This window comes from Rhinolophus hipposideros (genome assembly GCF_964194185.1).
Source record: "Rhinolophus hipposideros genome assembly, chromosome: 14".
Classification (NCBI taxonomy): Eukaryota; Metazoa; Chordata; class Mammalia; order Chiroptera; family Rhinolophidae; genus Rhinolophus; species Rhinolophus hipposideros.
The window spans coordinates 12,863,491-12,888,551 of record NC_138060.1 but is presented as its reverse complement, the minus strand read 5'-3'; the positions used below and the strand labels follow the sequence as shown (position 1 = coordinate 12,888,551).

The 25,061-nt window shown below is 41.3% G+C and overlaps 1 protein-coding gene across 4 annotated transcripts in view; it reads right to left on the bottom strand.

The window, feature by feature from the left end:
• FHIT (fragile histidine triad diadenosine triphosphatase) overlaps nt 1-23,609 on the bottom strand; it is a 1,470,686-nt gene extending 1,447,077 nt beyond the window's left edge. For 2 of the 4 annotated variants that reach the window (XM_081072404.1, XM_081072407.1), the window contains exon 1: nt 23,484-23,609. The gene's annotated coding sequence lies outside the window, so the exon portion shown is untranslated. The remainder of the gene's footprint in view (nt 1-23,483) is intronic. The other 2 variants (XM_081072405.1, XM_081072406.1) reach the window with 2 other exon arrangements.
• Between the last annotated feature and the right edge of the window lie 1,452 nt (nt 23,610-25,061).

Sequence of the window (25,061 nt, the reverse complement as noted above, 5' to 3'; positions counted from 1 at the left end):
CAAGTGCGTCCAAGGACGTAGGACCACTACTGTTACGGCTGCCTGCAGCCATCTAAGGTCACTTTTCTTACACAGCTGATTCATTCTGAAGAAAGAAACAGAGAGGTTGGAGAACACCAACTCCACATTGCCCACATCTTAGGGAAGACATTCTTAAAAGGAGTTCAGACTGAACTCCAATGACACTGCCCTGCCCTTGGGGCAAATGCTCTGCCTCCACCCAAGCCAGGCCCCCACTCCACTGCAGGGTCAGACGGCAGCCTGTGCTGCTCCTGGCTCCTGGCAGAATGCTCGGATGGCCCAGCTACGTCACTGTGCAGAGGGAGTCTGGTTGTGCCCTCCTCTGAACTCTCCATCTGGAAGAGTCCCTGGCCTCCTTCCCTCTCATTTTTAATCTGACAGACACTGCTGGACAGGAAAGCTCAGAGCACACCAAAGTTCATCTTCCCCTCCCCGCTTCTCGGTTGGCATAATCGCAGGGGCAGAACGAGGTTGGCATGGTCCAGGATGCGAGGAATTAAATGAGGGTCCCTGACCACTGGACCACATTAGTCCTGCCATCCAAAGTCTTAATTAGTCCTTCTCTGCCTGGCACACGCACTTGCCTTTGGAACCCAGGGAGGTGGCCAGAGAAGAGTCCCTACTCCTAGCAAGTATTCAACAAAATATTGGCGGAGAATAGCGGCTGCAAAAGCCTGCTGGCTCCTGGCTTTGCAACAACAGTCATTTTTGAGGTCTGGGCCCTAGGACAAGATTTCTGCCCCCCTTTTCTAACGCAGACAGTTCTAGCAGCATTGTTTTGAATGATACTCAGCCACCAGCTCACTTGGGAAGCAAAATGATCTTAACAAACAGTGGCAGACTTACAGACAGGCTATTGACCCTGGGGAGCAAAACAAGAGATCTAAGGAAAAAGAAAGGATTGACAGCAAATGGAAGAAAGAAAATGAACACTGCAAAGAGAAATGAGGAGGACTGTGCGCTAGATACCTCAGTTCCACGACTCTGAAATGAGCTGTGACCCTAACAGTGGACTCAGAGGTGGCAGCAATGTGGGGGACATCACAGAAGGAGGCTAGACAGCTGCAACTGTCCCTTTTTGATGCTGGAACAGACTCAGGGCTAGCAGTGAAATGGATGTGATAGTAAGTAAGGTCTGAGAGGTCTCAAAATACAATGAGTCTTAATTCTGTCCTGTTTTGCACCTCTTGAAGTACAGTGACACACCAAAATTGGCTATTTTTCTAAGAGGACATTGACAGATACAATGGAAATTCTGAATACATTTTTTTCCCTCTGCATTCATTCTCTCTGGCCCTTATCCACGGGCTTATTGCAGACTAAATTGGATTTTGGATCACTGGTACGGAGGCGCTGCGATTAATTAACAATAGAAACATAATATTTACATCCAGGCTTAACAACATCTGACATTTAAACTATTCTGCCAGCCGAAAAAATTCCATTCAACAAATTTTCATTTTAATGAACATGACAGGCCACAGTTTACATGATAGGCCAAGAAGCAGAACAGAGTTGATCTCTTGGCATGTGCTTTCAAGGCCCGGCTGCAAGAGAAACAAACTGGGGGACTGTCAGAATAACAGATAGACCAGATCCCCTGTTTCGCCCTGATAGACCAAGGACACATGTCCCCCCAACACAAATCCTAGTATGAAACTGTCCTTGTTAGCTGTGTGAGCTCAAAGTTAAACACTACTGCCTCTATGTCCACTGGACAATTATTCTATCTTCGGGCTGCTGACATTTTCTTTGGGGTACCTTAGCCCTTCGTAATTAAAAAGTAATAAACGTTTTGCAAGGCATGCAATAATGTGCAAAATACACAAGAGTTGGAAGTGATACAACTTTTTCAGTTGGCACAAGACTGGCCTTCCGTGTTTTGCCAGACGGTACCTCCCAGGAAGTCCCCAATCCCTGACTCAAGTGAGGGGCACTGTCAATATGATGCTGACGCAGAGACTGTCTTTAAATGCTACCTTACTTTGCATTGTACTAACACCAAGGGGCTAACATTTCTGCCAGCTGAAACGTCCACAGCTAAAGAAATATTCATTTTTCTGTGACTCATTATTCAAGCCAACAGAATATAGTACAGATGAGGAGGAAAATTTCATCGCCATGAGAAACATGTAAATTTGCTGGAAACCAGTGTCAGAGACCAGATCACCCAGCCTGACTTCCTATCCTTCCTCTATGGGTTACTGGTCTAAAGGATCTGGTGAGATAGTGTGGATTTCTCCAAACCTACCTCCTCTACCCCAAAAATGTGGATGTAAAGAACAGACATAAAAATGAAAAATGCACAGAAAGCACGGAAGTTGGGGGAAGCTTAACACATGTGGGGAACAGTCAGCAGAAAACTAACAACAAATTGTCAGTAGGAACCATTCTTATTGGAAAGGACATCTATTTCTAGTTCATATATCTAAAACATTTTTTATCTTTGTTTTCATATCAATTCAAAATAATTTAAATAAAGTTCCACTTTAAAAGTAAGACTTATTTGGAATATGAATTTGGTTCATGAGTTCCAATCTCAGCAATTGAAATAGCCACTGTTAACAGTGATATGTCCTCAAGCTGCGGCTCTTAATGGTCCAAAGTAGTAACTATGCTCCATGTTATTTCTAGGTATGGCCATGATACTAAATCATTAAGTCCTGAAAGAATAACAGCATTGCCACTATTATAACCGAACTTAGAATCAATAAGGTTTCAGTCAATTCAACAACATGTATGAGGTCTGACAATTAAGTTCATGAACTCATCCTAGAAAAAGGACTACATACCTCACTGCTGAATATCACTACGGTCACCTTCAAAGTACTCCCCTTGGGAAGCTGTGCACCGATGCCAGCACCTAGTCCACCCTTCAAAGCAATTTTGAAACTCTTTCTGGAATGGCCATCAGAGCTGTCCTCGTATTACACTTGATGTTTTGAATGTTGTCAAAATTTCTTCCTTTCAATATTTCCTTTATTTTTGGGTAAAGAAAGAAGTCACTGAGGACCAGATGAGGTGAGTAGGGAAGGTGTTCCAATACAGTTATTTGTTTACTGGCTAAAAACTCCTTCACACACAGTGCCATGTAAGCTGGTGCATTGTCGTGATGCAAGAACCATGAATTGTTGGTGAAAAGTTCAGGTCGTCTAACTTTCCCACGCAGCCTTTGCAGCACTTCCAAATAGTAAACTTGGTTAACTGTTTGTCCAGTTGGTATAAATTCATAATGAATAATCCCTCTGATATCAAAACAAAGTTAGCGACATTGTTGCAACAAGTTCAGGAACTTAATTGTCAGACCTCATCTGTGTGCACAGTATGAACACACATACACACAAAGTTATAATAACAATCATTTTTGAGGGCTTTATATGCATTCCCTGCTATATAATACTATGAGATAAGTACTATTATGAACTCTATTACACACTGAAGAAAGGGCAGTTAGAAATAACTGAACTCCCTTAGAGGTGAAGTCCAAGGTTGCAGGCAGGTAAGTGGCAGAGCTGAAGTGCAAATCCAAGCCTGCTTCCCTCCAGAGCCTGTGCTCTACACAACACAGTGGCAGGTGACAGCGTTCTCAAGGGAGACAGCATGAAAGAATTGATTTCTTTTGGCAATAGTCAAAATATCTTAAATATCAGGTATAAAACATTTTCAGCCCACCAGATGCTTATTTAATTTTGAAAAATCAATTTTTGTGGAGCTGCTATGAGATGTAGTTTCTTTCATGTTTGTTAATGCCTGGTTATATTCTTGAAAAAGTAGAGGCCTTATAGAGAAAAGATACATATTTCTTAAAGTCAGGAAGAAAAACAAGACCCTACCTGCACTGAATTGAAAATGTTTCACAGACCACAAATGGATAAAATTTGTAACTTTAATAAGCCTTTGTGGGAGGCATGGACTAAAATGATCATATCAAATTCAAAACACAAAGACTTAACATGCTTATTGTTGTAAACAAAGGCATTTGGTTAAATGAAAGTTCCATCAAAGCTTAATAACCAAATTCAAGTGAACACAAAGTAAAGGGTTATATACTTTCTGCGGTTTCAGTAATAGCTAATCTAATAATGGTAAATGGAAGGCTATTGTTGATTCCTTTGCTTCTGCTTCATAAATTAGATAAAGTAACCTGGCAGTTACAGTACTTTAGAATTTTATTCAACTAAGTGATTTTAAAGTTATCTTAAAATACAACAAAGTCATGACTTGAATGACTGCTGAATTGTCCCTTGCTTTCTGTCACATTAGTACTTTTGACCAGTGTTAAGTAAAAAGCTTCCTATAAACTAAAACATTCTACTATTCTATAAAGCTCAATTTATACGTACAAAACTGACCATTGGAAGGCATTGTCACTGATACAGTTTTATCTGATAATCTGTTTCACCAGGCTTGTAAAACATAAACTATTAGAGCAGTCCAGTGTTATTTATTTCTTATGATTCAAAACTCAGGAACAGTAGAATTTCTCTGGGTAATGATTTTTGATCACACATTTCCAATTTTCTACTACAGTTTATTGATCTGAAATCCGGAAACACTTTTCTTCCCTGGCTGAAGAACACACAAAGCCTGGACCATGGGTCCTCGGGGACACACCTCCAAAGGCAGCAGTGGTGGCATCTCATCAGGCAACTGAGGAGTGATAACACGAACCAAGGCATTCTCCTTACTGAAAGAATGTTCTGGTGGAATCGCGGGCCTTTTGATAACAGGAAACACTTCCCTAGCCTTTGCACTTGCCGCGACGCCTGCAGTTCTGAGAGCCAATGAGTTGCCCTTCACAAAAGCAGTCTATTTTCCTGCATTTCCCCCTTGGACCCTGATATGGTTACTTTCAATTACCCCAATAGCCCAGGAAGGAAAAGCTCTCTCTCTCCATATTTCATTCACATAATAAGAATTTGCAAGCTGTTCTGTGTGACAGATGAGCACGGTGAGATGAAGCAAGTTGTTCCGCCTGTCAGCCTCCAAGAATCCACAGCAATGAGATACAATTGTGATGACATTACTAGAGAAGAAGTGCGTCAAATACATGGTCACTTTAAAACAGAATGTCAACTATTCTTTCTACTTCAGTAATTTGATGCAGTGGTACCCCCACCCCACTGCAACAAAAAGAAGAGAGAGAGAGAGAGAGAGAGAGAGAGAGAGAGAGAGAGACTTGCTGCTCTTAGCATGTAGAACCAAGGCTACACACATATGCACACACACAAATGTAAATATTCTTCCAATTACTGTTCCCGTAAGCCCTTAAATACCTTTTCAGCCTCTGACAAAGTTTACTGAGCGTCTACCATGCACCAGACATTGAACTAGGTAGAGTATTGAAAACAGACACTGTTCCCCTGTCTCATAAAGTTTATAGTCTGGGGTAAAAGACAAACATTAACAAGGCGATCAAAACGGATATAATGCCTGCTGCAAATAAAGTACAAGACACTAAGGGGAATTATAAGAACTAATCAAGTCTTATGGGTCAGAAGAAGTTTCCCTGTGGAAGCAACATTTAAGTTAAGGCCTCAAGGAGAATCGGCAGTCTGATAAGAGGTGAGGGAGAAGAGAGCCGAGCTGAGGGTCTTACTCTTCAAATGACCCCTTTAGAAGAAACCAGAGCCTCAAGACACTGTACAAAGTATAACGGAGTAAATGAAGCCTTGAAATCCACCACTGGGAGTTCTTATCTGTTCCTTGTTTTAACCCCTCGTTTAAAACATTAATGAATTAAAAGAAGCCCTTTAAAGCACTGCATCCAGCCTATCTTGCCACATAAGGACAAAAGTTAACCATAACCACATCTTCTTGCTGATCTAAATATTAAGGTAGATTTCGCTTCTTAAAAAAATCTCATTTATCCTCACTGTACTGATTAAAACCCATGGGCTATTTTTAAAAACATGTTTTGACAGAGTGAAACTTACAGCACATACAACACCAAGAGCATAAATTTGTTCAGGGTACAAGTCCATAACAATTAACACAAGCAGTTGGTAAATGTGATTTACAAAAAAAAAAAAAAGACTACCAACTCCATTCCACAACAAGTGGAAATTAAGAAGAAAAAAGTTCTCTTCTCTAATATTTGGTCATGAAAATCCTGATTTGTTCTTGCAGAAAATTGTTTTGGATCATCATACATCTCTCTTACAGCACACAACTTTTTTCCATGCATTCAACAAATTGGAATAGAGAAGGGAAATTGGATTTATTCATGAGTATGCTTGTCCTTTCTACTAAACCCCAGAGTGTGATATTTAGACTACTTTTTTTCCAAACTCAAAATCCATCCCCAGAATCCAAAAATCAAAAAAAAAAAAAACATTAGCATAACTGAGGACTGAATTTCATCCTAAAAACTCAGTGACTGACTAGGGATACTAGTTATGGGGAATATTTGTTTTTAATGTCTTTAGCTACTAACGACCAGCCATGAGTTTAGCAGTTGCTCTAAAATGAACACAACCTAGGGCTACTTTAAAGAAATACAGTATGCAAACCATTAGAATTAATAATCCCATTCTACCCTGTTACTTAGATCTTATCTACAGTTGAATGTGGAAGGCATCTTTTAAGAGGAAGACTGGGCAAATTAGAAATTACCTACAGGAAGGCGACCAGAAAGAGGGGCCTGAAGGAGAAGGGGGGGCATGGTCCTGAACTCCACATAAGGAACAATTGAAGTACCCAGGGAGATTCAGCCCAGAGAAAAGCAATGAGAGACCAGAAATTGCCTTCATATATACGATCATTACCAAAGCCATTCTGTTTTATTGAGCACTTTCTCTGTGCGAGGCAGTGAAGCTACAACACTAAGCAAGAAAGCCCCAGTCTTTTATTATCATGTGGAAGAGAAAATGGACTTTATCTGCGGCACTTCACAGGCTATGATGTAGAAGAGTGGAGCACAGATTCCAGAATCAGAGCACTAACTCAAAGCCTGAAGTGGATCTACCAGTGGCCCCCAAAAAGATATGTCTCAGTTAATTCCCTTCCCGGGAACCTGCAAATGTGACCTGATTCAGAAAAACGGGTCTTTGCAGATGGAATTAAGAATTAATTCTGCAGTTGAGAATCTAAGGTCATCCTGGATTATCAAGGTGTATCTTACTGCAGTGACTAGTGTCCCTTATAAGAGAAAGGCAGAGGGAGATTTGAGACAGACAGAAGAGGAAAACATAGAAGGCCAAGTGAGAGAAATAGATAAGCGGCTGCAATCCAAAGATAGCCTAGAGCCACCAGAAACTGGAAAAGGAAGGCTTCTTCCCTAGAGCCTTTTGAGGGAGAATGCAATGCTCCTGGCACTGTGTAACATTCAGTTCCTTTAAAAAGTACACAGAACATGATTTCTCATATGAGCCACCATTCCTCGGATAAGAATGGAGGGGATGATTTTTACACAAACTAGAACATGAAAATATCTCCCAATCGAAGATAGGACACAAGGACAAGCCACTGGGTCTTCAAAAGAATATAAATCTACCTTCGCAATTCCCTCCCTTCTTGGATTCAGAATATTGCAGACACTGCCAACTACGCCCTGGGAGGCAAAGTCGAAACGTCTGGCAAGCCAGGCAGAAGGTCTAGGAGATTAAGATACAGGTGCCTATTCCTATTAGTGGCACAGCTGCGGGGCCAGAAAATCACGGTTCACTTGGGCCTGGTTTGGCGGAAAATACACAGGTTTCAGATAAGGCAAGACAGGAGAATAGATAAATAAAACTATGGAATATTCACATAATAGAACATTACACAGCAGTTGAACCAAATAAAATAAGGTACAGAACAGTGTATGTTGTACATTACGTTTTTTGTAAGAAAGGAAGGAAAATAACTTATATACATATTTGCCTATGTGCATTAGAAATACGGAAAATACGCAAAATAAATTAATAAAAGTAACTAACCTAAGGGTAATGGGGGCAGAGATAGGGGTAATGGGACAGGAGCAGGAACAAAACTTCACTTTATACCTTTTTTGTATTGTTTTGATTTTTAATCCAGATAAATACATTACCTACTCAAAAAAAAAATGAAGTCTATTGAAAATAAAAAACTAAAACCAGGTTATAATAACACACATTGATGGTAGGAGTTTAAAATGGAACGTCTGAGGAGGGCAATTTGATGATCTACATCAAGGACCTTAAAACTGGTGTTTTCCTGGACACAGCAAATCCACTTCTGGATTTACCCAAGGAAATAATGAGAGACTTGTGTATACATACATACACACACACACACACACACACACACACACACACACACACAATGTTCACTACAGAATTATTTGTTGGTTAAAATTTTGAAAAAATATACACGTGTACTAATAATCAGTCAAAGAAATTATGGAACATTCAAACAATTGAGTGGTATGCAGTTGTTAAAAATCATACCGTAAAACATACTCAAAGATAAAGAAAAATATTCACAGTGTAATTTTTTAAATCATTCATTTTTCAGTAGAATTTCAAAAGCACCTACCAGATGGTAGGCACAGAAATGGATGCTGATTAAAAAGGCCAGTTATGAGGTAGTACATAAATGAATAATTCCACTTTGGGGGCATTAATAACTAAACTAGAAGAATAAACACCAAAATGACAATGATTACGTCTTGGTCATGAGACTATGGGGAAAATATATTTTCTATAAAGATCACATATTACTTCTGTAATAAGAACACAAAAAGCACCACTTTTTAAAATCTCAGGGTTAAAAATGTGTCTCATTCATCTCTACTCTCTCACGCATCGCTGACTCCCTGAATACAAGCCTGATGCCTGCTTCCGCCACAGCCATCCCATGACCGTGGAGAAAAGGCCAAGAGCACGGCAGATACACTCTCCTTGACACCTCTGAGCGGCTGAACTCAAGCCATTGCCACCCACACATTTCCAGATTTCTTGTTATATGAGAGAAATAATCCTCTGTTTTTTTTAAGCCACCGTATGTCAAGGTTTCTGTTACTTACAACTGAATGCATTCTGGGCTGACAAGGTAACATACTAAACAGTACAGGACATGTTAAGGGTAGTACCGGCAATCCAACATGTTTATTTTGATCAACAAATAGAGCCTGGAGACTGATGTTGTTAGCTGCCCCTCCAGCTTCCGGCTCCACTGTCTTTTCTCTGAAGTTCCTAGGAAACAGCCCAGGACCAGTGGTTAGTGGGGTGCTAGGCGCGCAGAGCAGCACCTCCGGAGGTAAGAACAACCAGGGAGCTACTCCTCCAGCTTACAATATGGCCCAGCATTCCCACTTCTGAGAATGTGTCCTAAGAAAGGAATCATGGATGTGATTATGCACATATGCAAATATTCTTCATTACTACATATCAGAAAGAGAGGTGGGGGAAACTAATGGTAAACAATTGGGATAGGTTAAAAAAGAATTGCACATTCTTATAGTGGAATACTTCGCAGCCATTAACGACATGGAGAAATGCACACAAGACATTGCTAAGGGAAAAACAGGTAACAAAACAATATGTAAAGTGTGATCCCGATTTAGAAAAATAACAGAATAAATATACACATGTAATTTTTAAAAAGATGGAAAGGATGTACACTGAAATACTTCCTGATAGTACTATCAGGAGAGTGTAGAATTGGCAAAGTTATTTTATTTTGGAGAATTTCTGTCTTTTTTTTAAATCTTCTAAAACGAATTTTTCTTATGCAGTGGATAAGAAGAGTTTTATTTCTTTTTCAATAGCACCTTCTCATAAACTAATCTGTGCCCTCTGACCAAGATGTTGGCCTCAACACCAACTTTGTCTAATATCTGCCTGCAGGTCTAATGGAGTTGATTAGGAATATATATAATACATATATAATTAGGTTGGTGCAAAAGTAATTGAGGTTTCAAAAGTTAAAAATAATTGCAAAACCTGCAATTATTTTTGCACCAACCTAATAATATATACTAGCTTTTAGAAAAAAATTAAGACAACACAAATTTTTTGACTTATTTCTTCCTATTTCCCAGTTGTCATCCCCAAAGGTATCTGCATTCAACTATTTTTAGTTGTCTTCTATTCACCCCATTTTCCACTGTAGATACATCACATTTTATTCCAGTTTTATTGAGAAATAATTGACATACATCACTGTATAAGTTTAAGGTATACAACCTGATGGTTTAATTACATATATTGTGAAATGATTACAATAGGTTTAGTTAACATCCAGCATCTCATATACAATAAAAAGAAAAAATAATTATCCTTAGGAAGAGAACTCTTAGGATCTATTCTCTTAACGACTTCCCTATTTGTCACACAGCCGTGTTAATTACAGTCATCGCACTGTACATGATAGCCCTACCACTCACATATTTTGTAACTACAAGTTTGTACCTTTTGAGCACCTTCCTCTAATTCCTCCTCCCCACCTCCGGTAACTATAAATCTCATCTTTTCCTATAAATTTGGTGTGGTTTTTTTCTTTTCTTTTGGTGGGGTGGGGGTATTGTTCTTTAGATTCCACATATGAGCGAAATCATATAGTGTCTTTCTCTGACTTATTTCACTTAGCATAATGCCTTCAAGGTCCATCCACATTGTCGCAAATGATGTGATTTTCTCTTTTTTTATGGCTGAATATTATTTCATTTTATATCTCTTATTTATCCACTCATCCACTGATGGACACTTAGGTTGTTTCTATGTCTTGCCTGTTGTAAATAATGCTGCTGTGAACATGGGGGTGCAGATATCTTTTCAAGTTAGTTTTCATTTCCTTTGAACATATGGAACATTAGATTCTCAAGAGACTCAGCATCCTGGTTTAAGAACTCATGTTGGAAACAGATACTTGATTTTTAAGTCCAAATTTCACATCATTTATTTAATATTGCATATGATTAATAAGACGCTTAGGGAAAATATTAGACCACTGGAAATCTCCTTCAGCATGTGTGTTAGAGAAGGTAACTAATCCATTTGCCTTATCCTATCTAGTTCTTTACGAAAACACTACTTTATTCAAGGTATTGAGATTAGTAATAAAAAGGATGACTAAAATCATTGTTAACTTTATTTGGTGCTTCCTATGTACCGGTAAGTGTCAATGTATTTTCATGCATTATCTCATTTAATCCTCACAATTAATCAGTGAGATAGGTTCTTTTATTATCCCCATTATTTAGATGAGGAAACTGAGGCACAAAGAGAAAGAAAAGTGTTGAGTCGAGATACAAACATAATGTATAAAAATAACAATAAAATAACATAACAGTAACACAGCACCATCATTAAATCCCTGTGATGTACCAATCACAGTACTGCATGCTTTCTAAACATTATCTCTTGTGTTTATGAAACCTTGCGCTGTTCCCATTTAATGGATGAGAAAAACTGAGAATTTAATTAGCTAATAGGTCTGTCTGGCCCCAAAGCCAGCCATGCCAGGCATTTGCCCTTCTGCTGAGGGGAAGGGCTTATTAGATCCTCTCCATCCGGGTCACAGGATGTTGGGAGGCACAGGACTTCAGAAGTAGCAGATCCAAGCACCTTATTTTATAGATGTAGAAAGGGAGGTCCAGAGAGAAGACAAGTCTTACATAAGGCAATGAGAAAGCCAGAACTAAAACCCACATCTCCCGACTCCCTGTGTTCTTGCTGTAACATGATGAGGCCCTTTCATGCTGAGTCAGCCATCTCAGACGCTGTGAAAGCAAGAAGGGAAAGCCTGACGGCTTCAGAGTGATGGTGCCGGGCTGCCAGCTCTCCGTCTGCTTCCTCCTGCCCCAGGCACTGCTGTACACGCTGCCTGGCACATTCAGGACTCAGAGCAAAGACAGGAAACACCCATGATCTACCTAGAGCCAATTTCCAATATGATTCTCCTCAAGCAGAATGGGAGATCAGTGGAAAGGTTGACTCAGGCACATGTGGGTCTCATTTTTAGACACAAAACACAACACAGCCAGTGTCTTTGAGCACTTTATCTGAATCAGCAAGTCCCCTAAATCTTTTCTGACTAAGTGCACATCTTTCCCAGTTTGTGTACTGGATAAAAATAATTAAACCGTCTCATAGGGAAAATTTTTTTAAATAGAATTTGGAGGTGTTTAATTTAAATTCATTCAGTATTATATAATCTTTGAAATACAACAGTTGTTTACTCTGCTTTGATTTCAAAGCTTTCTTTTGATGGAAAATATTAATATTTATCATTTTTCTGATGTTGGACTAATGAGAATCTTAAGTGTTTATGAGAAGGCATTTAAATATTACAGTACGGTGGAAGTGTTTGTTTTCTGATTTATATTCCGCTGTCTTTAACGTCAACCAGCATGAATTTTCTTGTGCTGAATCCTGGATTGTTGTTCATTAACATTTTCAATAAACTTTAACTGGCCAGAACTGATGGCCTCTACATTTATTTGATGACCAAAGAGAATATCAGAGTCCACCAAATAACACAGTACAATAGGCAACATCTAGCTCTGATTTTCAGTGAAAATGGCCATACATGTATAACTACTCGGCAGCAATAGGAGACAGAGCAGCGTTCCAGGTTTAACGACAGCAATCACTGGTGATATTGATTGAGTGCTGACTGCGTGTTTGGCACGATGGAGGCGTGCTTTCCATCAACAATCTCACCTGATCCTCACAACTCTAAGAGCTAAGCAGTCTTATCGTCTTCATTTTACAGAAGAGAGAGATGGAGAGAGGTTGCGTACTTTGCTCAAGATTTCATAGCTCATGAGAAGCAAAGCCAGAAGTCAGTCCTCAGAGCCAGACAGTGGGTTCTTCTCTATACTCCCTCCCTTATGAGCCCCTTCTTGACTCCCCAGCATTTGAAAATTCCTATCATCTGTACAGTGTAATGATCCAGGTGCATGGAGCAGCAGCCTTCAGAGCAACCCAGATCTTGATGGTAATGATAAGACGTAATTCATCTGGTCTCCCATAGGCCACGCCTTCTTCTATGCACAGGGACACAGCAAGGAACAGGACCAGCAACATTCCCTGCCCTTGGGGAGCTAACTTTCTAGAGAGGGAAAACAGACAATATGAATGCAATAAGCAAGCCATTATCTCCAAAAAAGCAAAGACAATGGGAGGCTGTACAAGTTCAGGAAATGGTAAGAGGGGCTGAGGTCGGGACTTCCATAGATTTCACTTAGCTATACACCCCATGCAACCAAGACTCAGCTAACCAGAGGAGTAATGGAGGACAGCCCAGAAGCCTCTGGGTCTATGGCACAGTACAGCAAATTCTAAGTCAGGGACCTGACACAGGCCACCTACTCTACACAGGGACCAAGCGCTGGGGTGACAGCATCAGCAAAATAGCGACTGATCTTGCCTTCATAAAGCTGACAATCCAGAGAGAACAGGGTCATTGATCAAAAATTAGAGGTTAAATAAAAGCTGTCAAGAAGTATAAAAAGTCAAGGGAGCAAAAGACACAGGACCTAACGTACAGGGGACTAAGAAAGGTCATCATTCTGCCACTGACTCCATCTGTGACCCAGAGCAAGTCATTTCCCATCTTTACAACCAGCTATCCAAAAAGTTTCCTTCCAGCTCTTAAAAAAATTCTTGGGACCTATGATTCCAACATATAAAAATTGTGTATTAGCTCTTCTTCCACCACTCACTAGACCCCAAACTGCTCTTCTTCCTTCCTCGGTCCCTTTCATTCGGTTCCTTTGCACACCAACAGCAAGGGCTTTGTTCTGGATTTTTTTCACTGCCGCATGGCAGAGGGGTCAGATCAGGAGGGAGATGAGCATGCCGTCCCATTGGGAGCAGAACTGTTTAGAGCAGACACGCTGAGCAAGACCCAGGTAAAGAACATGGGAAGCAACAGGTTACACACATGGAACCTTGTGTCTAGAGAGTGTGTTAGCAGGTAAAAGAGAAGCCTTCGAAGGTGGCAGGCATTAGGAAGGCATCCACCACGACCACAGCTGATGTCTGGCGAGAAGGAAGGAAAGAGGAGCCTGGAAGCAGGTGCTCCAAGGAGCAAGTCAGCAGAAGGGAAGTCTGGACAGCGAAGAGCAAGGCTCCAAACACAGTACTGAGATTCAGGGCTGGGGCCATTACTCGGAGAAAACAACCCAAACTCCACACTTTGACCCCCAGGCCCCACAGAGCGAGGCCCACCTCACTTGGTGCCAGTCCCCTCTTCAATCTGCCCACAGAGGTCTTCCTTCCTCCCTCTGAACAGGTCAAGCTCTTTCTCTCCTTACGGCCTCAATACAGGCTGCTCCTTCTGCCTGGAAGGCCAGCTCTTCCTGCGGCAGCCTCCCTCTCATCCTTCACTTAGGTCTCAGCTCAACCGTCAGCTCCTCTCTGGCTACCGTATCTTAACACGTTACCCCTTGCACGGTCACAGCACCTTATATTCTTCCTTGACAGTACTGGCATTTTGTAGTTACATTTGCTTGCCTGCGTATTATCCATTTCTTCCACTGGACTCCAGAGGGCAGGGACTGTGCCTGCCTTGTTCACTAGCACAGAGCCTGACATAGCAAATGCTGACTTAGTCAGTAAATTAATCACGAACAAGGCAATGACTCATACCCAAGAACTGTCAGAAACAAAGCTGGGGCCTGGGCGTAGAAACCCGGGTACCAGGCAGGTCAGCGGCCGTCGCTAGGCTGTCCTCTCACACTCCACCTGCCTGCCTGCCTTAACTGAGAGATATTACCTGCTTCCAGATCCCGGGCCGACTCTCCACTACCTGCCACTCATGTGGGCTGCTCCTACCACACAAATAGAGTCTCACAAAAACTTGGCCAAACCCAAGTAATGAAATCTGTGTGGGCAGACCCCTCACATCCAGTGATTAGCATTCATAGTCATGAGAGTAGCTAATACATGTCAAGGGTTTTCTACATACAATCGTATTCACCCCTCATAGCACACACAGGTAGTTGGCACTGTCATCCCCATTTTAAAGATGAGGAAACAGATTTAGCCAAGAGAATTGTCCATGCTCACACATCTGGTACGGGGTAAAGCCACATGCTTTGGGTCTATGGATCTGGACCTCTGAGCTAAAAAAAAATACATAAAAATGTAAAATATAACAAAAATAATAACTAAAATTTACTGAGACATTACTATTGGAGCAGTGCTAATATTTTATATAGATTGTCCCATTTAATTCATACCTACGATGTAGGCACAGTTATGTTCATTTTGTAGAGGAAAATAAAATTCTGCGAAATAAAACAAGTTTCCCAGTCTGCTAACAGAGTGATACAGATATTTGTGAACTCTAAACAACACAACTCATTACATGAAAACAGAAAGCAGCAGCGTAGAAGCCATAAAGTTCTAGACTCTTGCTAATCCAAGTGCGGCCAGTGGACCAGCAGCCCCTGGGAGCTTGTTAGAAACGCAGAAGTTTCGGGCCTCACCTGGACCCCTGCCCATAGTTCCAGGTAGTCCCCAACCCACAGGAATTGGACGCAGCTGTTCCATCTGCACTAGAAAGCCAAACACAGCTAATCCCTGCAGCACAGGGAAACTTGGCCTGTTGCCTCTTGGAAGTTCAAGAGACAAGAGGAAGCCATAGCTTAGGGGAAGCCTTCTGCCCTGCTCCCAGGGGCCAAGACAGGACCTCAGCTGCAGATTTATCTGGCCTTGCTTTTACCCCCTAACCCGGCAGAACCCAGCATCTAGGATTTCAAACTGCAGTGGCCACCCATTGTTTTTGTATACCAAGTATCACTTCCCCTCTTCTGGAGCTATCAGCACCTCCCATTAATCAGAGCCTCTGTGTGTAAGCCATGCAGGCTGTGTACTGCACAACTCCAGAGGGCGCCATTCCCATACACACTTGTAAAAACAAAACACTTTCCTTCCTCCTCCACACCCCTTCCATACACTCTGCATTTGTTTCTCTCTCTCCTGCTTGTCCCTGCTCTCCTTCAGATCACAACCTCTTCTTTCACCAGGCCCAGTCCTAGGAGACATTGAACAGGAATCTCCAGCGCTCCAGGTTGAGAGAATCCACCTTATTACAAGTTCCAGCCCCTTTCCGGTCTGTCTTCGGGGCTCCAAGCTCACACACAATCTCCTGCTTCTAGGCGCCACTTAAACCTCTCCTAGCACAACAAAGCAGGTATCATCCTTCACTTACTGTGGGAACAAGACAGCAGCAAGTAGTTTTGTTCAAAAGTGAAGACATGGGAGGGCTTCAAGTCTTGCAGAAAATGAACATTTTGTGCTAACCACCTACCACACACTCCAGTGATTAAATGACTACAGACCATACTTTCCTCCAGCCTGAGCCCAACTAAAACATGCATGCCTTAAACCTCTATGATGGGTTTTAGCTCCAGTGTCATGAGTCTGAGAAACTGCAGAATATACGGAATTTGAATGGAACTCTGATGGTTAATAAAAAGAGGTAAATCCATACAGAGGAACACTAATAAACACAGAAAAAGAGTCAGAGTCTTTACGTTCCAGAATACGTAAATGTGTGCCTTTTACGAACCCGTAAACCAGTGTCTCAGTTTTTTCTTCTATTCCTACTTATTCATCATTAAAAGAAAACCGTTTAAAAAAGGGGAAAAAAAGAACAGCAATAAACCCCTATTACCTGAAATGATGTAACTTTTATAAGGTAAATATTACCCAGTACATCAATTTGTATTTCCCACTACATCCATATGTGTATATGCTTCTTTCAAAGTTTAAAATCTATGTATTTTGCCTTTTCATTTAATATATACAATATTTCTATATCTACACTTTTTAAAAAGAAATCTTAGCATACACATAATATATTCCTAAAAAAACGTAATTTTTTAACAGTTTTAAAGTCTCCAACAAAAACACTGTTTCCCACTCTTTCTCTCTATTGATTCAACACAGCAGAAAAATAAAACTAGTCCAGGCACACCTCAGAGATACTGCAGGCTTGGTTCCAAACCACCATAATAAAACAAGTTTTTAATTGCAATAGAGCAAGTCATAATCTTCTAGTTGGTGGATGGTCTTGCCTTTTTGTTTGTGAAAAACACAACACCTGAGAAGCACAATAAATTGAAGCACAATAAAACGAAGTATGCCTATACGGTGTGAAATGACCTGCTAGTGAGTAGAGATGCTCAGGAAATGCTGAAAAAAAATGAAATTATGATTCAGGGTAACAGAAATTCAGGCCAAGATTACTCCTGGATATAAAGTTTCAAATATAAATATTCAGATACAAACAAATGTAAGTATACACATTTTCTATAAGAAAAAAACTTTTAAAAGGAAAGGATACCCACATATTATAGATAATCCAGCACATTAAAGGCATCTAATCAAATAAGCTTAATTATTCTACCGTGAAATGGAGAGTGTGTGTAACTATAAAAAAATTAAAAGGACACAAATCTATATAATAGGTGTCCTCTCTAGGAAAAGTGGTTCGTTTCAAGCTACTGAATTAGAATGTAAGAATGTTACAAGTAAAAATGGCTTGTATTTTCTATGAACAATAGTTTAAATTTTCTCAATAACATGGCCATCACGGCTCATGAAACCATGTAACTCAGTTTCTTTTGAACATGGTTTTAATGGCCTAATACTTGTTTTTCAGCCATGAGGAATGGAGCAAACTAAATACCAGGAAGAGAAACACAGCCTGAAACTCGCCATTAAGGAGAATTCTGCCTCAGTTAAACACAGCTAGAGATACAAGTGGTGGGGGGGGGGGTGGCTGGTAATTAAATTCAAAGATAACCCAGGGCACAACCTGTAGTTAGTTCAAATTCCATCAGAGCTTTGTGAGGCTTACCATCTCTTTCACCCCCGAAGCCTTCACAATACTACTTTCTAGATATTTCGTTCACCACCCAGGCCTTTCACCTGTTAGATTGTGCCTGATTCGTTTCATGATGTTCTGTTGTTAGAAATCAGTGGTTCTCATTCCTAAATGCACTTCAGAATTACCTGAGAAACTAAGAAAATACTAACGCCTGCCTCCCGCACTCTGAGTTTAATTTATGTGGATGGAACCAGCCCCAGGTGATTCTAACTTGCAGGAGTGCTGAGAATCACTGGTTGGAAAGCAATCCAAACAAGTTAAAATTATGCAAAGAAGAAGGCACTATAATTGGGCTAAATAAATTTACATTAGGAGACAAGGTGCCTCAAATTCCCATCTTAATCAGATAAAAGAAGGTATTTTAAGGATCCCAGATTGTTTTCCCCTCAAATTTCCATACTCAATTGCATGGGAGAAATATATTCATTTACCCATAATGCTCAAGTTTTTACAAAGGACTGAAGAAGTTCCAGACTGTTTATGAGAGACAGAAAGAAAAACAGTAGAATTAAAGGTAATCTATTCCACCTAGCATTCAAAACATGATAAACAAGGAAACAGCAGGGTGCATTTATTAATAACCATGAATAAAATCAAAGCTACCATTATTGAGTGCCAGTTACTGTGTGAGGTACTTTCCCATGAGGATTACCTCACTGAAAACTTAAAACATCGCTCTACAGTAGGAATTATTATCCCTGTTTCACAGATAATTAAAAAAAAGTTGAGTCTCGGAGAGATTAGGACACTTTTCCCCAGAGACACACAGCAAGGACGTGGTAGAACCAAGATTAGCATCCATCCAGGTCTTTGGTTCTCTGAAGTCCATTCTCTTAACCACATCATCTCGCAGCTAGAACACTCAAGAGTTTCCTAAATACTAGCTACTCATAGTCCATGAACCAGGAGCAGCAGCCTATTAAAAATACGGACCTCTGACCCATTCCGGATCTACTGAATCAGAATCCGCATTTTAACAGCAGCGGGAGATTCATACCTTAAAGTTAAAAGAAACACAGGCCAACCTGGTTTTCCCACATCAACCATCACCTCTCACAAACTCTTCATCCACACTTTTTAAAAATCAAATCCAATCATTTCATTTCCTCACTTAAGACTGTTAAACGGTTTCCCAATGCCCTTGGAATGAAGTCCAAAATGCTTTTAGGAATACAAGTAACCGTATTCTGCATAATATCACCCATGCCTGCCTCTGCAGTCTCATCTCCCCCACCGCCCTCATTCATTGATTTTTATACCGTAGACACAGAGACTTTCTTTCCACTCACCAAAGCCCAACACTCTTTCCTTCCTTCCTCACCTCCTCCCTTCCTCCCTTCCTTCCTCCCTTCCTCTCTCCCTCCCTGTAAGCTCTTCCCCACCTAGAATATACTCCCACCCACCAGCACGATCCATTCCAAGTCAGTCACATTTACTGCTGTATCTCCTGTACATAATGGTGCAATGCCTGGCACAGAGGTAGCAGCAGGATAAATGAGCTGAATAATATGTTTAGGATACTGAGGGCCTCCGCTGTTTCCTTCATCCATCTGCAATTTGCTCTTATGGTCCTCATTCCCATTTCTCCATCCCTGTCCCCTGCATCACCCCCTTTTTGTAACTCCCCTCCTTATCAGTAACCTCATGGCTATTGAGGCTGTCATCTTTAGAAAGGCGCACTGTCACATCCACATGGCCATTGCCCGGGGGTTACTCACCAGCTGGATGACAACTGCTCCACTTTAACCCTCAGGCCCCTGGGAGAGGCCCAGTCTTCTCTAGAAGTGGACAGAAGGCCCCACTGACAGAAGCAGGCTGCTTTTCAATCCGAGATTTAATATATAGATGGAACCATAGATCAGGGACCTCTCAACAGGCAGTGCAGAGCCAAAAGCTTCACTATCTCTCTGCCCACACGAGAGTCACTGGGCTGACAAGATGGCTTATCAAGAGTTGTGGGTAATTTCATATTTTAAATGTGATGGCCAAGTTTACTATTCTAAGAAAACAAATGGCAAGTCCTGTTATAAAATAGCTATCTGACTCAAGTTTAAATTTTGAGTAAATCTGATATATTTTCCTGTATCAAGTTTACATTAATACAAGAGCTACTACTCTTCATCTACTGAATACAAGCTATTGAGTGCCTGACAACATGCTCAGAGCTTTAAACACAGTATCTTATTTAATCTTTATCTCACTTTATGAAGTAGAAATGCTTATTAGCCATATTTTATAGAAGGAAAAACCAAAGGCTAAGTAACCTGCCTCAGAGGCAGGGGTGGGATTTAAATCACAGACCTCCAGCCTACGACTTTCTATTCCTCCTCTGCTGTTTTGCTATTTGGATCGCTTTCGTATCTGAGAAGTCACAGACATTGACATTCCCAAAGAAACAGCCCCTTGGAGGACGATCTCAAGGGCTGAGATTTTTCTTTGCAATGTAGACATTAGAAGGCAAGTAACCTGCTACATCTTGTATTTCAAAGCTGCATTTCTACATTAAGAGAAAAAAAGGAGATTCAAGAAAAAGATTTGGGAACAGAGTTCAGGGGTGCCTATGAATGCAATTCCACAAACATTTTTTCAGTGTCTAGCAGTGATTGGGCACTGTGCTGGAAGCTTAATGATCAGATTGTCAGTTGGGAGGGTACTGAGGGGAGCCGGAGACAGGGACCCCGGGGGGAAGGGGGAGGGGAAGACTGTCTCCCATAGTGACTGTCTCGGGAATGTTTAGCCAGTTACTTACAAAGCTGTAACTTTATTATCTAATTATGTGGAAATCATAAGTGAGAGTTGCCTGCTTTATTATCTGCAAATACATAATTGAAAGGGTCAATGTATCTTCTAAAACAAAGTTTTGTATAATTTAAACATCTAGTCATTTCTGATACCCTATATTAGAGGTTAAATTTTAATTATGTTATATTTTGTTCTCAAGTGTCTGAAAGAACAAAACAGAAAGGAGTATTGGAAGGCAAAACAAGACTAATTTCTAGAAATGTAGCATATTGAGATTCATGTACATACAAATAGATAGGGTCACAGAAACATTTCCCAAAGCATTTTATGAAACATTTACAGGAATAAGGCGTGGACAAGGATACCAAGAAAAGAAAATCATGAGCCTAAAAGGTCACATACGGTACTATGGGGTCTCTAGAATCCTGCCTCCTTGCAGAAACAGGATGTTTTTGACACAAGGGCATGAGATGAAGACCATGGACCATGTTGGACCTCATTCATCTCATTTATAAAATGAGAGTTAGTCTATTAGCTACTTTTCATACAGGAGGCCCCTGCACCTAAAGAGAGATAAGCATATAAAGATGCTCAAACTTGTTGAATTAATGAAACATTACAACCTTAACAATAATAAGAAAAGAGACTTCACAACAATTGTTCCTGGTCTGTGTCCTAGAAAGAACATATTTAGAGAGAAACCATTATCTACACAGCTTCACATCCGGTGCTCCTGTAGCTGACTGCTGGTAGAATGAAAATAACCCTGGACTTGGAAATAAGACATTGGGTCTCGTCTCACCTCTGACACAAACCAACTATGTGACCTTGGGCAAACTACTTTTCCACCTGGGCCTGTTTCCTTCTCTCTAAAATAAAGGTATTATAAAGCTATATGTAACTAACATTTGTGGAACTTTGACTATATGCCAAGAATTGTTTCGAGATCTTTGCTTAGATCTAAATGATCTCAAAGGTCTTTGCTGCTCTAACATTTAGTGTCTAACTACAGAGGCAACGTGGTGTAATGGAAAGATTCCAAACTCTGTACACAGAAAGGTCGGGCTCCCTCTCACTCTGTAAGGTAAGGTCTTTTTCTAAGCAGAGACTGTCAAGCCGACTTTCTATTCAGTAGCGGAGTTAAGTTGGACACGTTGATTTACTTTCCCTAGCCTTAGTTTTCTAACATGTAAAATGTATATGAGAAGGGTTCCCTCTCTCCTATAGCTTTTGAGACTATAATAATTTATAAACTATAATAACTGAAGTAGTTTATAATAATTTATAAACTGTAATATCTAAAGCAATATATACTTATTTGTTATATACGTTACATTTTATTACTAGGTGTTAGACCACAGATAAATCCCTTTCTCAATCTTTTTTCCTCATCTACAAATGGGAGATACAGGGAACATCTGTACAGAGATACATCTACAAATGGGAGATACAGAGATAGTGTGAACATGCTCTGTAAACTGTCATCTATTAGATATGTTTGAAAGTACACGTAATCCCTAATACTTGGAAAAGCATATACAATAATCCCCTATCTAGTACTTGGAACGACATATATAATCAATGACAACAACAAAAGACATCCTTTCCAAACATCTCTCTCTAGTGCCAGCTCACAGCAGATTGACGCAAAGGCTTGCAGCCAAGAACACAGGGCCACAAGAATGTTGTATTTCCCAATCAAGGGGCTGCTCCACAGAACCGCTTAGAGCGAGACTTCATCTCCCAGAAGACACCTCGCCGCGCAAAATGGCACGCTGGGAGGTGGAGTACCTGCCCTCCCGGAAACAAGAAACGGGACTCAAACTCCCAGAAGCCTCCGCTGTCCCGGCCGCGGGGCCACGAGATGCAGCCAGAAAGGGCGAGTTCAGGTACACCCGTCCTGACCGGTGCGAGTCAGGGCCGCTCTCTGCAGTCCTGGACCCAAGCCAGGTCACAGCCTTTCAGACACAACTGTTTCTGAACAGTTGGGTGTGTTTCCTGCTGCTCCCAGCACATTTCTGAGGGATCCAGAATAATAAAGCAGTAAGTTTGCAAGTGGCAGACTTGCACAAGCAAGACCTGTTCCAGACTTCGGCTCCAGGCAGCGTGCTTGGGCACTTGGGCTGGGAGCTTTAAGCTCCTTTTTCCCCACAGAAGTACTGAGTGGCTGGTCCAAGGCCTTACTGCAGAGGCCGACTTTGATCACAGAGAGGAAGCTGCAAATCCAAATCCAGTTTCACTTACCTGCCTCCTGCCCCTTCGGCCCCCCTGTCCGCGCCGCCCCCTTGGATATACTTTTAAAGTCCTCGCTTATTTTCATCTAAGAATATTAAGCCATAAAATAAGTGGACAGAGGTCCAGCAGAGAGTACTGATGAGTTCTCCCACCATAGCGAATTCGACACGTGTTTGTGTTTTTAAAACATTAAGTGTAAACGTATCTCCCCAAACACAGCCTTCCTGGGTCCTGCGTGGGTTCCAGTCCTGCGCACGTGTTCATCCCCACCCTCCCTCTGGGGAACCCGGCTGGGTGGTTAACACTGATCTCTTGGGGCACAAATCCCTGCTACTTGCCTATGAAACTGACAAACCGTCCAAAAACGGCCAGTGTCAATTACACCGGGAGCAGAGGCGGTCTTGGAACCGCTGGCGTGGCCCCATGCCTCAGTTTACCCACTTACAAAACGCAGCGGAAGAGGGGCGGGTTAGGGTTTGGGCCGGTGCTCAAGCACTGGCCCTGAAAAGGTTCGGGGAGTGGGGGATGAGGGTCCTCCTGACAGACCCCCACCTCCCACCGTGCTGCGCGGGCCCATTCCCGGTCCCACTGGGCCGACAGGGTAATGACCACACACGCGTGGAACCCAGACCCGCGCCCCGAAACACTATTCGACTTGGGTTTGCCCCCGCCCCTACCTTTCAGATCTTGGCAGCTGGGAAATGAAAGGCAGAGGGAGGGAGCGCGGGGCAGAAGCAGCGCCCAGGCGGGGTGGTTGCCTGAGAGACCCGCGAACAGAGGGCTAAAAGTATCGCGACTGGACTGAGCAGAGGGGACTACAATTCCCAGAAGGGCCCGCGGCCAGGGCGGGACTCAATTGGTCGCTCGTGACAGGCTCGGGGACCAATAGACGCAGAAGACGCGCCTACACTGGGCCAATCAGAAGCCATAATGACAATAACCTTGTTCAGGGGCGGGAAAAACTGGAGAGCAGAGGTGAGAACCCTCCTGGAAAGGGATTTTTGTCATAAATCACACAATCTTTGTTTTTTAAAAATTGAAAAAATAACGTAATTCTTAAGGGTATGTTGCATTTTTCTTTCATGCTTTCCTCCCAGACCAAATTTTCCTTTTTTTATGTTTTTCTCATACGGCCCTAACTTGATTCAGGTTATGACTACACTGGGCCTTCCCTTGCATTCTAACTAAAATTATACCGCAGGCTCTCTACCCTTCCTTTCTCCATTTTTTGTGCTATTTTTCTCCTTAGTATTGTCCTTCCCAAGCATTGTCTATAATTTATCTTTTTTTTATCTTCTTGCCCAGTAGAATGAAAGATCTATTCAGATGCACGGTTTTATTCTGGTCACTGCAATATTTCTTGCACCTAGAAGTATACAGAGGGTGCCAAAAAATGTATACATATTTTTAAAAGGGTAAACTGTGTTAAAATTATAATAATATATACCAATAACAAAAGATGAATACGAGTCACGTTTGACTTCTGCAATTACGAGAGGTGCTCAAAGTGGTTACCATCAGCGTCCAGACACTTCTAATTACGGTGAACTACTGCTTGAGCAACATTGCACTTGTATGCATTTTTTTGGCAACCCCGGTATATATTATATAATACAATATATATACATATTCTACTATATATTATGTATAGTATATATAGTAGACACTCAGTAAATATATTTTGAATAATTGAATTAATTATTCTCTCTTTGGTGCAGATCAATTAAACCCATCTCTGATCACCCTGAGGCCCTTGTACTTGCTCCCTTTTTACATTCAAAACTATTCTCTCAATATCGTCTGCGCCAGATGCCATGTGCATGATGGAGAAATCATTGAAACAGACCCAATTCCTAACCTCAAGATGCTCCTGGTCAAGTGGAGTATGAGAGGTAAACTTAATTTTGCAGTAGATGAATTGAAAATTGCAGAGCAGCTAAATGATTTTCACAAAATCATAACAGCTCACAAGCAGGGACTAGAATCCTGGCCTTCAGACTCTTGCTACTACACCACGCTGCTTCCTACCGTGACCTCTCCTCTTCATGAATGCCTCCTTCCCTTGTCTTCCCTCCCCTCTCAATTCTAGTACCAGGGAAAAAGAAGTATTTGCCAGTCATATTTTACATTTAAAGAGAGAAACAAAGGGCAATTATGCTTTGACAAACACTGAGATATGTCCCTAGTTTCCCTGGCACCATTTCTTTCTTTCTCTCTTTCTTTTTAATTCTCACTTTTTTCTTTGGTTTGCTTTA